Genomic DNA, 13,778 nt, shown 5'->3' on the forward strand with positions numbered 1-13,778 from the left:
TTTGACCCCGAGTGGAAGTAATGAGCATTGGTTCCATCAAACATGTTCAATCCATCTAACACATTATTAGATAAATGGTTGTATTCGTCATCAGTCAGATACAAAGATGGATGAGAAAATTAATTAATAACTTAATTTAACTAAAGAATAAAAATTAACTGAGACTTATAGCAAAAGATTACTTACTTAAAGCAACAGAGCAAATACTTGAATAAAAATTTGCTACAGCTTAGAAAAGAATTTAACATTAATGACATGCCAAATATAAAAATTTTCACTGTAAACAATACAGTAAGATTCCATTTGGTAGTTGTTTTTGCTACTAGCTTTTTGCTTCCAGAAGCAGAAAGTACATTTCGGTAGAAAAGACAATAATACTTTAAAAGAATTAAAAATAAAAAATATAATCTCTTGTAGAACAAAATACTATGATTCCTCTTTTAATAGAACAATTATACTAAAAATTCTATTGCATTTAATCATATATATTTTCAAACAATTATGACTTTGCTTTCTCCCTTTTAGGTTTGTTCTTTAGAAACCTTTTAGGAAGCCAAAAACAACTAGAAAAAACATAGTAAAAGAAAGGAACAATAACAACCTAAATTCTCATGGCCATATTTGCATCAAGTCTACTGGAAGAATGACCATACAGTCTAAGCAGGAAAAGAAGAAGAAAAAGAGTTTATATGTTCATTTTTGGTACGAAAAAGCTGGGAAAAACCGTTTGCACAAAAACTGTAACAGCTAATAAAGCTGAAGGGTGTGTTTCTAGAAATAATATTCTCCTACAAGTCCAATTATTACCTGTGCACAATATCCATAAGAACAAGTAGACCCAACTCGTGAGCCCTATCTATCAGTGACTTAAGATCACAAGGGGTGCCAAAACGGCTACTTGGTGCAAAGAAGTTTGTCACATGATACCTGCAACATATTAAATGCAACTTGTTAAAAGTAGAAGAGGTTAGTTTCCATAACCAAAACTAAATTCTGAAGAAATATTTCTGTTTACATCCAAAACATAACATTTTAGTACAAGTTAACAAGCATAAACAGCAACAAATAAAGATGAGTTGATATTTTGATGGAGATAATACCCAAATCTAACATAATGCGAGTGCTCTTGAATAGCCATGATTTGAACAGCATTATATCCAAGTCTTTTAATGTGGGGAAGCACATCATCTCTAAAGTTGGCATATGTGCTAATTATTGGCTCCTGCATCTCAGAGTTGATAATATTAAGAAAACTAGGAAATGGATTAACCATATCAAAATGTAGCATGGAAGATAAAGACTGAAGGTGTTTGTGGGACAAATTTTCTTTGAATAATAGTATGATGAAAACTAGAGATAAATTTTGGTTTAATTGCAAATTTAGGCTTCTTAATGGGTTTTAGAAATGGGTGAAGAATCATAATAAAATGCAATCATACCAACTTCCATGTTATTGATTTGAAACTGCTATTTAAGAAGTTTCTATACACAAAACAGTTAACAAAGATCCAAGTCACTAGCTATTTGGCATTTGCATTATCATTAACTAAAGTAATACTCATTATTTAGTAATACCAGAGAAATATTTGTTTTTCATCTTCATCTTTTCTTTCTTTCTCCCTTCTTTTTGGGGCGGGAGTTAGTTGGATTTGAACTCAGCTACCTTGAATAATTTTGCTTGACTCGGAGACCAACCCATTAAATACTTCAATGCCTTCATGTCATGAATTCTAATAATTAATTATTGTGAAGGTTGTAGTACAAACCAATGATTTATTCAAACCATATACACATGCAATAGGGTCAGTGTAAAAAAAAATGCATCATACTTAAAGGTTCCTGGTCCACAGGTCATGATCAAAAGGTTAAATACATTGTTGATCTACAAGGAAAGAGTTGTAAGTTTTTATAGTTTCTTTTTACTCTGACTTAAAAAATGGAAAAAGGAAATAATAAACAAGTAGCATTTGAATGTAAGCACAATAACTTTCAAGAGCCAAACTTATATGCATCTATAGGTAATTTACCTTCACTTGAGAACCATGGGGAATTGGTGGTGAAATATCAGCATTATTAGGCCAAAAGATCTCCCAGACACCAAACTCATTCTGTTAAAAAACAATTAATATTTGTAGTATTAAACACTAGATGTTATTTAAATATAGAAATAGACAATAAATCACTGCCAATGTAAATCAACACACATGTTTACATTCAGATTCAACATTAAGCTAAGTGCTTTTGTGGGAAAACACTTATTTACAGCTGGTTGTAATCTTGTAATCTGTATATTTATATTTGTATCTCTAGAATTAAGTATTTGTATCCCTAGAATTAAGGAAGATTTAGTTTCCTAGTTTAACCCCTAGTTAGTTGTATATAAACCTAAGATTCTTGTATAATTGGATATAAGCAGTTTTTCAATATACATTCAGTTTCCACATGCTATTAGAGCTTTAGGCTCTTCTTGGGAAGAAAAATTTTCAGCCTTCATTGCCGAATCCTATTTAGGCCTTCATTGCCAAACCCTTTCAAAGAAAGATATCACTATCACCCAATTTGAGGAAATGTTAACTGGGAAAATCACTGGAGTACTACAGATGTCTCAAAAACAAGGAGAGTTCAACAGGGAAGAGATTGAAAAGCTGAGAAACTTATTGAAAATCCTTGAAAAGCCTACTATGGTATGTTCTTTGGGTAAAGTTTCTAGTTCAGGTAAAACTTCCGGTTCTCATGGATTAAATGTCTTGGCTAAACCTATTACGAGTTCTTGGGTCATTGACTCAGGAGCCACAGACCACATGACACATTCCCCACAAAAGTTTAGTACATATAACCTGTGTCCTAGTAATAAGAAAATTGTTGTTGCTGATGGTTCACTTACCACAGTGGCAGGATTAGGAGATGTTCAAGTTAATCCCTCGTTTGTTCTCAAAAATGTTCTTCATGTTCCTGGATTGTCTACTAATCTGATATCTATACAAAAACTGACCAGAGATATGAATTGCAAAGTAACTTTTTATCCCTCTTATTGTGAATTTCAGGACCAGAGTTCGGGGAAGATGATTGGACTTGCTAAGGAGAAGGATGGACTATACTATCTTGAGACGTCAAATAACAAAAGTAGTATCAAAAATAGTTTACCTTTGTCATTTCTTTCTGAAAAATCTTCCAATAAAGACAAAATCTGGCTTTTTCATTTTCGTCTTGGACATCCTTCTTTTGGAACCTTGAGAAACATGTTTCCTTCTTTGTTCAAAGAATTAAATGTTGAAGATTTTCATTGTGATATTTGCGAATTTGCAAAACATAAACATGTGTCTTTTCCAATCAGTAACCAAAGAAGTTCTACTCCTTTTTACTTGATTCATAGTGACATTTGGGGTCCCTCTACAATTCCTAATATTTCTGGTGCGAGATGGTTTGTTTCATTCATAGATGATTGTACTAGGGTCTCTTGGGTTTTTTTACTTAAATCCAAATCAGATGTGAATAGTGTGTTTTTAAGCTTCCAAAACATGATCCAAAATCAATTTGGAGTAAGAATCAAGAGATTTAGGTCTGATAATGCAAAAGACTACTTCAACCAGAGTCTATCCACCTATTTCCAAAAAGAGGGGATTATCCATGAGTCATCTTGTGTTAATACTCCACAGCAGAATGGAGTGGCAGAGAGAAAAAACAGCTATTTATTAGCCACAACCCGAGCCTTTCTTTTTCAAGCAAATGTACCTAAATCTTATTGGGGGGAAGCTATTCTCACTGCCACACACATTATAAATAGGTTACCTTCAAAAGTTTTGGAATTTAAAACCCCTATGGAACTACTTTCACAATTTTATCCCAACCTCAATACCACAAACAATCTCACACCTAGGATATTTGGTTGTACATCATTTGTTCATGTTCACAGTCATAACAGGGGAAAGTTGGATCCAAGAGCGATTAAGTGTATTTTTGTGGGGTATTCTTCAACTCAAAAAGGATATAAGTGCTATCATCCTCCTACCAAAAAATTTTATGTGTCTGCAGATGTCACTTTTGAAGAAAATAAATCATTTTTTACTCAACCTTATCTTCAGGGGGAGACTTCATTCATGGAAGATAAGGATAAAGACTTCTTTTTGCTTAATTTGCCCCCTTCTTCAACATTTACACTCATTAATTCTTATGAGTCGAAACCTGTTTCTGCTGAGCCCAAGTCAAACATTGAATTTAAGTCTGAACCCATTCCAAATACGGAAGATGTGACAAAGGATAATATTGTTCTTGATTCTATGAAGGAATTACAGGTGTACTCAAGAAGAAAAGTTTCAGATCCTGAACCAGTGCCAATCCAAGAACCTGATCCTAACTCTGGAAATGAGGTAATTACAGTTTTTAACTCTGTTTCTCAAAATGAGCATGAATCTCCTAAAACTATAACTAGTGATTATGATTTTCCTATTGCCATTAGGAAAGGAACCAGAGAATGTACCAAGCATCCACTATACCCAATATCTAATTTTGTGTCATTTGAAAAATTCTCACCATCCCACAAAAATTTTCTTGTGAGCCTAAACACTATTTTTGTTCCAACTACATTATCCGAGGCATTATCTAGTGAGAAATGGAGGCAAGCCATGAAAATAGAAATGGAGGCCTTAGAGAAAAATCAGACATAGGAACTGGTAGAGTTGCCTAAAGGAAAAAATCCAGTGGGGTGTAAATGGGTTTTCACTGTAAAATACAAGGCAGATGGTACTGTTGAAAGGTATAAAACCAGGTTAGTGGCTAAGGGCTACACTCAGACCTATGGAGTGGATTACCAGGAAACCTTTGCTCCAGTTGCCAAGATGAATATAGTTAGGATTTTGTTATCATTGGCTGCAAATTACAATTGGCAGCTTCAACAATTCGATGTAAAGAATGCTTTTTTACATGGTGATTTGGAAGAAAAAATATATATGAAGGTTCCACCGGGATTTGGAGGTCATCTAGAAGCAAACAAAGTATGCAGGCTAAAAAAGGCTTTATATGGCCTTAAACAGTCTCCTAGAGCTTGGTTCAGGAGATTTGCCAAAGTGATGCCAGCAATGGGATATAAACAGAGTCAAGGAGATCACACATTGTTTATCAAGCACTCTGATTCAGGGAGAGTCACAGTTCTATTAGTGTATGTTGATGATATAATTGTAACTGGAGATGATGAAAAAGAGAGAGAATCTCTAAAACAGTGTTTGGCTAGAGAATTTGAGATAAAAGAGCTTGGGACATTGAAGTACTTCCTAGGAATTGAAGTAGCTCACTCACGGCATGGTATTTTTATCTCACAACAAAAATATGTGATGGATCTTCTGAAGGAAACTGGGAAGCTAGCATGTAAACCTGCAAATACCCTTATAGATCCTAATCATAAAATTGGAGAAGCTAATGAAGATGCTGCTGTAAATAGAGAGATGTACCAAATATTAGTTGGAAGACTCATTTATCTCTCACATACTAGACCTGATATAGCATATGCTGTGAGTGTGGTAAGTCAATTTATGCATAGTCCTAAAGAAGTGCACCTACAGGCTGTCTACCGTATATTGCACTATTTGAAGGCCAATCCTGGGAGAGGTATCTTATTCAAAAGAGATTCGGGGTTAGTTCTAGAAGCATATACAGATGCTGATTATGCAGGTTCAATAACTGATAGAAGATCTACCTCAGGCTACTGCACTTTCTTAGGTGGTAATCTTGTGACTTGGAGGAGTAAAAAACAGAATGTGGTGGCCAGATCAAGTGCTGAAGCAGAGTTCAGAGCAATGGCTCAAGGGATTTGTGAACTACTATGGTTAAAGATTATCCTAGAAGACTTGAAGATCAAGTGGGATGGACCAATGAGACTCTACTGTGATAACAAGTCTGCAATAAGCATTGCACACAATCCTGTGCAACATGACAGAACAAAACACATTGAAGTAGACCGGCATTTCATAAAGAAGAAACTAGACAGTGGGTTGATTTGTACACCTTATGTATCAACCAAGGGTCAACTTGCAGATGTGTTGACTAAAGGTCTCAGCAGTGCAACATTTCAAGAAATTATTTCCAAGCTGGGAATGGAAAACACCTATTCACCAGCTTGAGGGGGGAGTGTGGGAAAACACTTATTTACAGCTGGTTGTAATCTTGTAATCTGTATATTTATATTTGTATCTCTAGAATTAAGTATTTGTATCCCTAGAATTAAGGAAGATTTAGTTTCCTAGTTTAACCCCTAGTTAGTTGTATATAAACCTAAGATTCTTGTATAATTGGATATAAGCAGTTTTTCAATATACATTCAGTTTTCACAGTTTTGAAAAACCAAACTTACATAACTTTTAACTTCTTTCAGCATGTGCATTTAGAGAAGATATAAGCATTTACTTATGAACGGATGGTATTGCAAATACTACAGTTTCTTAAGGCATACATCGTAGAGCACATTGGTCAGAGTCAAAGAGAAAAGAAGGGAATACAGTAGCTCATTAAAAGCAACACAAATGATGTGTAGTTCATCAATAGATATAAAATTGCAAGAAAGCTGCCTCAGAAACAAAGTGCGGAGTTACTGATATTTTGACAGCACCAACTCCATCTCGTGACTGCATTATTTATGTAATGTATAGAAGGAGAAGATTCATAAAGCAATCAAAGAAAATCACTTGTAGGTGCACCTACTAAAGTATTGCTCAATTATTATGAACTTCACTTAATGTCAAGTAACCCATCAATGGCAGGTCAGTTCTTACAGACATGGAAAATATCAATTCAATGCACACGTGGCATTTATTCTTGCACAAGAAAGCATAACATACCCTGCTCCATCTTGTGACTGCATTATTTATGTAATGTATAGAAAGAGAAGATTCATAAAGCATTCCAAGAAAATCACTTGTAGGTGCACCTACTAAAGTATTGCTCAATTATTATGAACTTCGCTTAATGTCAAGTAACCCATCAATGGCAGGTCAGTTCTTACAGACATGAAAAATATCAATTCAATGCACACATGGCATTTATTCTTGCACAAGAAAGCATAACATACCCGGCCCATAATATCTGCATTAGGGTTCCAATTGTTAAAATTTCCAATCAGTGCTGCTGACTGAAAAAGAAAATGCAGTAAAATAATCAAAAAAATTGAAGAGAAAACAAAACACCTAGAAGTTAATAAAACTTTTTTGATTGCATAGAAGTTAGTAAGATTAATGGTTCAAATCTCAAAATGTTAAAATGATGCATAAAAATCCCTAGCTCCTGGTGCCTACTCCCTATAAGTTATTCCTGTCTCACTGAAAGCTAGATGAGATTATATAAAAAAAAAAAGCAATATCAGCTTATCATAAAACAACTTCTAAGACAAAAAAAGAAAACATGAATGGAGAATAACATTTTTACTAAAAATTAAAGTTAACAAGATAGCTATTAAGCAATGTAATACAAAGAAATGATAAAGGAAACAAGGAGAAGACATTCACAAATAAATAAATAAATAAATAAAATAAACATATAAAAGTGAAAAAATAAAGAAATGACTAATTCTAAGGGCTTTAATAAAATTCTCAATTTTTTCTTGCACCAAAGAACCAAATACTTGCTCCATACTTTGCTGAGCATCAAGGAACTGATTTCTTTCTTAGATTGATCTGCCTAAATTTTAAACATATAAAAATAAAAGATCTGGAAAATCACGTACACTATTCCCACACAAATCAATCACAAGAATATTCCAACACTAATTTTATTTAATTGAAAATTGCTCATTTGAACTAGAAAGAGTAATAAATCAAAACAAATTACATTTAGCATAAAAGGCAATAACATGCAACCATGGGAGCTACAATTAATATGAAACATTACTGTTATGAAAAATAAGCCCATGCTAACAATTAGATATTTGGAAGAACAGTAACCTGTATGTGAAGTCAAGCTTCTCATAGCCAAGAGAAAATGCCTCCAAACCACCTTCATACTTGTCAATTTCCTCCAATATTCTCTTGTACTGTGCATACCTGTAATTAGATAAAATATACAAGGTGATAAAAATGTCAGTGGCACATACCTTATCTACAACATCATTAGACAATTCGATATTCATTGATCACTTTGCTAAATACAAACATTGTAAGAGGGTCCGGTCAGGAGCATCAAACCTGAGTTTTTCGTTTTTTGCATCAAATGCAACATTTTCTCTCCAAAAAGACACACCCGGCCACTCTCCCCTAACCCAGATCCCGACGACGGTAGCCGACCCGGCCGCCGTTCACCGCAGCCGTTCGGCGTCAGTTGACTCCAAAATTTCAGCCGTGGACTCCTCTCTGCCTTCTTGTCTTAGATTCAGCCTCTGTTTTTCGCAAATCACCTCATAATAGCTTAGATCTGAAACTTTAACCCGAAATTTTAAACCGCCGTTCACACTCTTCTCGCCGTCCGGTCGTCCTGAAACCAAAGTATGTTGTTTCTCCCCTTCCATCCTTTCTTTCTACCGGTTCTGATCATCCAAAAGTCTCCTCGCCCGCGCTGACCTCCATACGGCGCCATTGTTCCCACCGCCCAAAAAAATAGCTCTTTTCTCTCCTTTCCCAAAATCTTAAAAATACTCTCCCAAGTCACTCACAAAAACAAAAAAAAAAAAAATCCCATGACCGAAAGCCCCTTTCATCCTCAACGGGCCCTTTTCTGTTTCTTTTTTTTTTCCCGATGGATTCCTCAATAGAGGACTGTGGTTGTTTGTAATTTTTTTTTTTGCTTTGTTGGCTTGGTTTTTTTATTTTTTATTTTTGGCTGTGACAGTTGCTATTTATTTTTTGGCAGTTTCGATGGCTATCTTAGTAGGGCTGTGGGTGGTGGGTAGGTGAGAGCTGTTCCTGGGGGGTAGTTGGGAGATCGGTGGGTTTGGCTTGGTGATCGGCTGGCAAAGGAAAGGGAATGGGATGATGGTGGCGGTTTAAGGCGAGAAGGTATGGTGGTACACATGGTTGCCGGTGGAGGCAATGGCTTGTTGGATTTTTGGCATTGCCTTCTTCGTCCAAAAATTGGCCTCCAGAAAAAAATGCCTTTCAAAAGTTTTTTCAGAAAAGATTGGCCTCCTCTCTTGTCTCAATTTTTAGCCAGATCCAGTTCAAATCCCCAAATTTTTTAGATTTGAGAAAAACTTTAATTCAAATTTTCGATTTTATGAGATTTGAGAAAGACTTTACAATTTTTGTGCTGGCAAGTTAGACAACAATACATAGGGCAATCAGCTTGAATTCAACAGTGGAATTATTTGAATTTGGACTGTTTTGAGTTTTCAAGCTTTCTGTTTTTTTTTTTTTTTTTTTGACTTTTTTTCAAAGAAATTAAAATTAAAAAATAGAATAATAAAAATTTAAAATAAGATAAGCTACAGTATTTTATTGAGCCCTCTCAAAATAATTTGGATAAAATAATTTTAAATCCAAAATAATTAGAATGAGATTTAATTTATTTGGTTTATTTGATGGTTTAATAAATTCAAAATATTTATTGAGAAAATAATTAATGATAATATTTTTTAAATTAAGTAGATTCAAATAAAATAAAAATTGTTTAACAAATTATTTTGACTCAATTTTAAAATTAATCCAAACAAAATATGATAAATACACATTTTTTGCACCATATCAAATGAATTATTGTGTTTTGAATTTGGTTGGTTTATGGTTTATGTTTGGCAACAAAATAAATGTTGATTTCAATAAGTTCAACAAGTCATGTAGCTGAGGATAATGTTAAGGTAAATGCAATAAAAAAATTTTTCTGCAAAATGGGATAGTCATATTTTGTTGAGCCATCCTCCAATATTTTATATTTAAAAAATTAGCATTTGTTTTCATGTTTGTGCCTTTAAGCAACTTTTATCCAAAGAAACAAGAACAAAACTTTAGACTATTAAATTGCACATGGCTTGAAAAGTTATGAAGCTGTCACATTTGGAAACTTTAAAAACTTGTTTTTTTTTTCTAAGTTTGTACATAACTTAACAGAAATCTAATATCTTTATTTTGGTATAGAAATTAGAATTGCAAGAGTTTTGAAACAGTAAGAACTACAATGTTGTGCAAGAGAAATTTGTGAAAATAAATGAACCAAACATGAAAATTACCATAATGGCTTTCAATGATAGCAGCATGCAAAGCTGTTTGGCCATCTAAACCCCCATATGCTACGAACTTATTTGTTGATGTCATAATTTCATTCATTATCTCTAGCTTTCCTTCTTTGGAAGCAAGATACAAAGGTGATTCACCAACAAAACTTTCTAAAAAAGCTAACTTAGGATCAACCTTTAGCAAGAGTTGAACCACTCTAAGATGAACATTCCTAAGAGCTTCATGCAAAACTATGTTGTTTTCCTTGTTAACTATTCTCAGAATCTCAAACTTGCCCTTGCAGCAATATGTAGAGGTGTATCTCCATCTAAATTCTGCTTTATCAGAAGTGATCCACACTTGCCATAAATCTCACTAATAATAATCTTGTGTCCAAATTTCACAACTATATTTTCCTGGAGAGTTACCTTTAAAAGTAATATTGGATTTTGATATTGAAAATGTTGGACATATTGGTTGAATTTTGGATCCATTGAATAATCATATCTAGAATTGTTAACAGGTAAAGCTTTTGATTCCCTAACTACATTATAAAAAAAAGTATATTCCCTTTTACAATCTGGCTTTATACAATATTTAGTCAAAATATCACTGGCTTACCTCTTCATAGATTGAAATATAGCTTTTGCTTTAACTTTTACTAAATGAAAATAAAATATACATAGGTAGAAAATCATTCTAGATAACAAATTCAATATAATTGGCCAACATGGACTATTTCAAAGGGTCCAAGTTTGTGACTTGACCAAAGCACAATATTACAGAAAATTGCATGAAAAAAAAAGACAATGGAAAGTTATGTACAAACTTAGAAAGAAAAACAAGTTTTTAAAGTTCATAGAGTTATTTTTTAAATCTCCAATTTATTAATTTTTAGAATATTGATAAATTAATATTATTTTATTTTGAATAAAATTGTATGAATATAAACAGTTGTTTTATGACAAAACGACAAAACAAAATAACATAACGATTTAAAATAAATAATTATTAAAATAGTCATAACTATTTAAACTCACTCGATAAACAAATTTAAAAAATAAATCTTAATAATTTAGTATTATTTTATTTTAAATAAGCTTATATAAACTGAAATAATTTTTTTATGACATAATAATAATTTAAAATAGATTCCAAAAATTATTAATTAATTAAGAGATTTATTTTTTTAAATCTCTTAATTAGAAACAATTGTTTTATGATAAAACAAATGGTCATGACAATGTAAAATAAATAATTGTTCAAATAGTTATAACTAATTAAACTAGTTTGAAAAACAGATTTATCTTTTAAATATTATTTAATTTATTTCAAATAATAAAGTAAAATTAACATTTAAATAATTTAACATTTTGCAAATTATCGTAAAAATTAATCACTTAGTTATTATTTTAACTAATAAATTTTAATATTTAATTATTTATGTCATTAATTTTTACGATAATAAATATTAAATAAAGTATTAATTATATTAAATAAAACTAATATATATTATTATAATATTATAATGATCTTAATTATAATAGAAAATTGTTAGGGATAAATTAGTTTAAATAAAATAATCATTTATTATAATTTAAAATATAACATTTAACTATATTAAGGATATAAGCTTTTATTCAGAATATAATTATTTATTTTATTATAATTTTAAATCTTTTAATTATTAATTTTCAAAATATTAATAACATGGTATTATTTTATTTACAATAACCTTATATGAATTGAAATAAGTGTTTTATGACAAAACAAAAAGTCATAACGATTTGAAATAGATAACTATTCAAATAGTCATGACTGTCTAGGTAAACATATTTATTTCTAAAATTTTTAATTTATTAATTATCAAAATATTAATAAATTAGTATTATTTTAATCAAAATAAGCTTGTAAGAATAGAAAGAATTGTTTTATAACATAACAAAATGTCATAAAAGATTTGAAATAAATAACTGCTCAAATAGTCATAACTATTTAAACAAGTTTGATAAATAGATTTATTTTTTAAATCACTTTTTTATTTTTGAAATATTAATAGATTAGTATTACTTTATTCCTAATAAACTTATATGAACAAAACCATTTGTTTTATGACAAAACAAAAAGTAATAATGATTTGAAATATGTAATTATTTAAATAGTCATAGTTATTTAAACTAATTAGGTAAATAGAATTATTTTTTAAATCTCTTATTAATTTTTGAAATATTAATAAATTCATTTTATTTTATTCTGAATAAGCTAGTATGAATTGAAAAAATTCTTTTATGACAAGACAAAAGGTCATAATGATTTGAATTAGATAATTGTTCATATAGTCTTAACTATTTGAACTAGTTTGACAAATAAATTTATTTTTTAAATCACTTAGTTATTAATTTTTGGAATATTATTAGATTAGTATTGTTTTATTTCGAATAAGCTTGAACGAATAGAAATAATTATTTTATGGCATAACAAAATGTTATAACGATTAAAAGTATAAAATTGTTCAAATAGTTATAACTATTTGAACTGGTTCGGTAAACAGATTCATTTTTTAAATTTCTTATTAATTTTTGAAAGATTAATAAATTGTTATTATTATTTTATTTCGAATAAGCTTGTATGATCAAATACTTATTATTTGAAATAGATAATTATTCTAATAGTCTAACTATTTGAACTGATTCGACAAACACATTTATTTTTTTAAATCTCTTACTAATTTTTGGAATATTATTAAATTAGTATTATTTGAATTGAATAAGCCAGTATGAAAAGAAACACTTGTTTTATGACAAAATAAATATCATAAAGATTTGAGATAGATAATTGTTCAAATAGTCATAAATATTTGAACTATTTCAATAAATAGATTTTATTTTTAAATCTCTTATTAATTATCAAAATATTAATAGATCAGTATTATTATATTTTGAATAATTATATATGAATAGAAATAATTGTTTTACAACAAAACAAAATGTCATTATGGTTTGAAATAGATAAGAGTTCAAATAAACATGACTATTTAAACATATTCGGTAAACAAATTTATTTTTTAAATCTAAAACTTATTAATTTTTAGAATACTAATAAATTAGAATTATTTTATTTCAAAAAAAAATGTATGAATAGAATTAATTGTTTTATGACAAAATAAAAGATCATAACGATTTGAAATAAATAATTATTCCAATAGTCATAACTATTTGAACTTGCTCAATAAACAGATTTATTTTTTAAATATTCTACTTATTAATATTTTGAATTTTAGTAAATTAATATTATTTTATTTCAAAAAAGCTTTTATGAATAGAAACAGTTGGTTTATGACAAAACAAAAGGTCATAATAATTTGAAATAGATAATTCTTCAAATAGTTATAACTATTTGAAATTGTTCAGAAAATATATTTATTTTTTAAAGTTTTACTTATTAATTTTTGGAATATTAATAAATTTAAATTACTTTATTTGAAATAAGCTTGCATGAACAGAATCAATTATTTAATGACAAAATAAAAGATCATAATGTTTTGAAATAGATAATTGTTCAGATAATCATAACTATTTGAACTTATTCAGTAAATATATTCTTTTTTTAATTCTCTTACTCATTAATTTTCAGAATATTAATGAATTAGTATTA

General features: G+C 30.1%; 1 long non-coding RNA gene across 1 annotated transcript; it reads right to left on the minus strand.

The window, feature by feature from the left end:
* Nucleotides 1–41: 41 nt before the first annotated feature.
* Nucleotides 42–9,263, minus strand: LOC111279198 (uncharacterized). The gene is made up of 6 exons (XR_016334537.1): nucleotides 8,166–9,263; nucleotides 7,926–8,024; nucleotides 7,058–7,117; nucleotides 2,028–2,108; nucleotides 808–927; nucleotides 42–55 (listed from the first exon to the last, which is right to left on the minus strand). It is a non-coding gene; the product is annotated as an uncharacterized LOC111279198 (long non-coding RNA).
* Between the last annotated feature and the right edge of the window lie 4,515 nt (nucleotides 9,264–13,778).

This window comes from Durio zibethinus, chromosome 27, assembly GCF_047325235.1.
Source record: "Durio zibethinus cultivar Kanyao isolate XHJ-2024 chromosome 27, ASM4732523v1, whole genome shotgun sequence".
NCBI classification, from domain to species: Eukaryota; Viridiplantae; Streptophyta; class Magnoliopsida; order Malvales; family Malvaceae; genus Durio; species Durio zibethinus.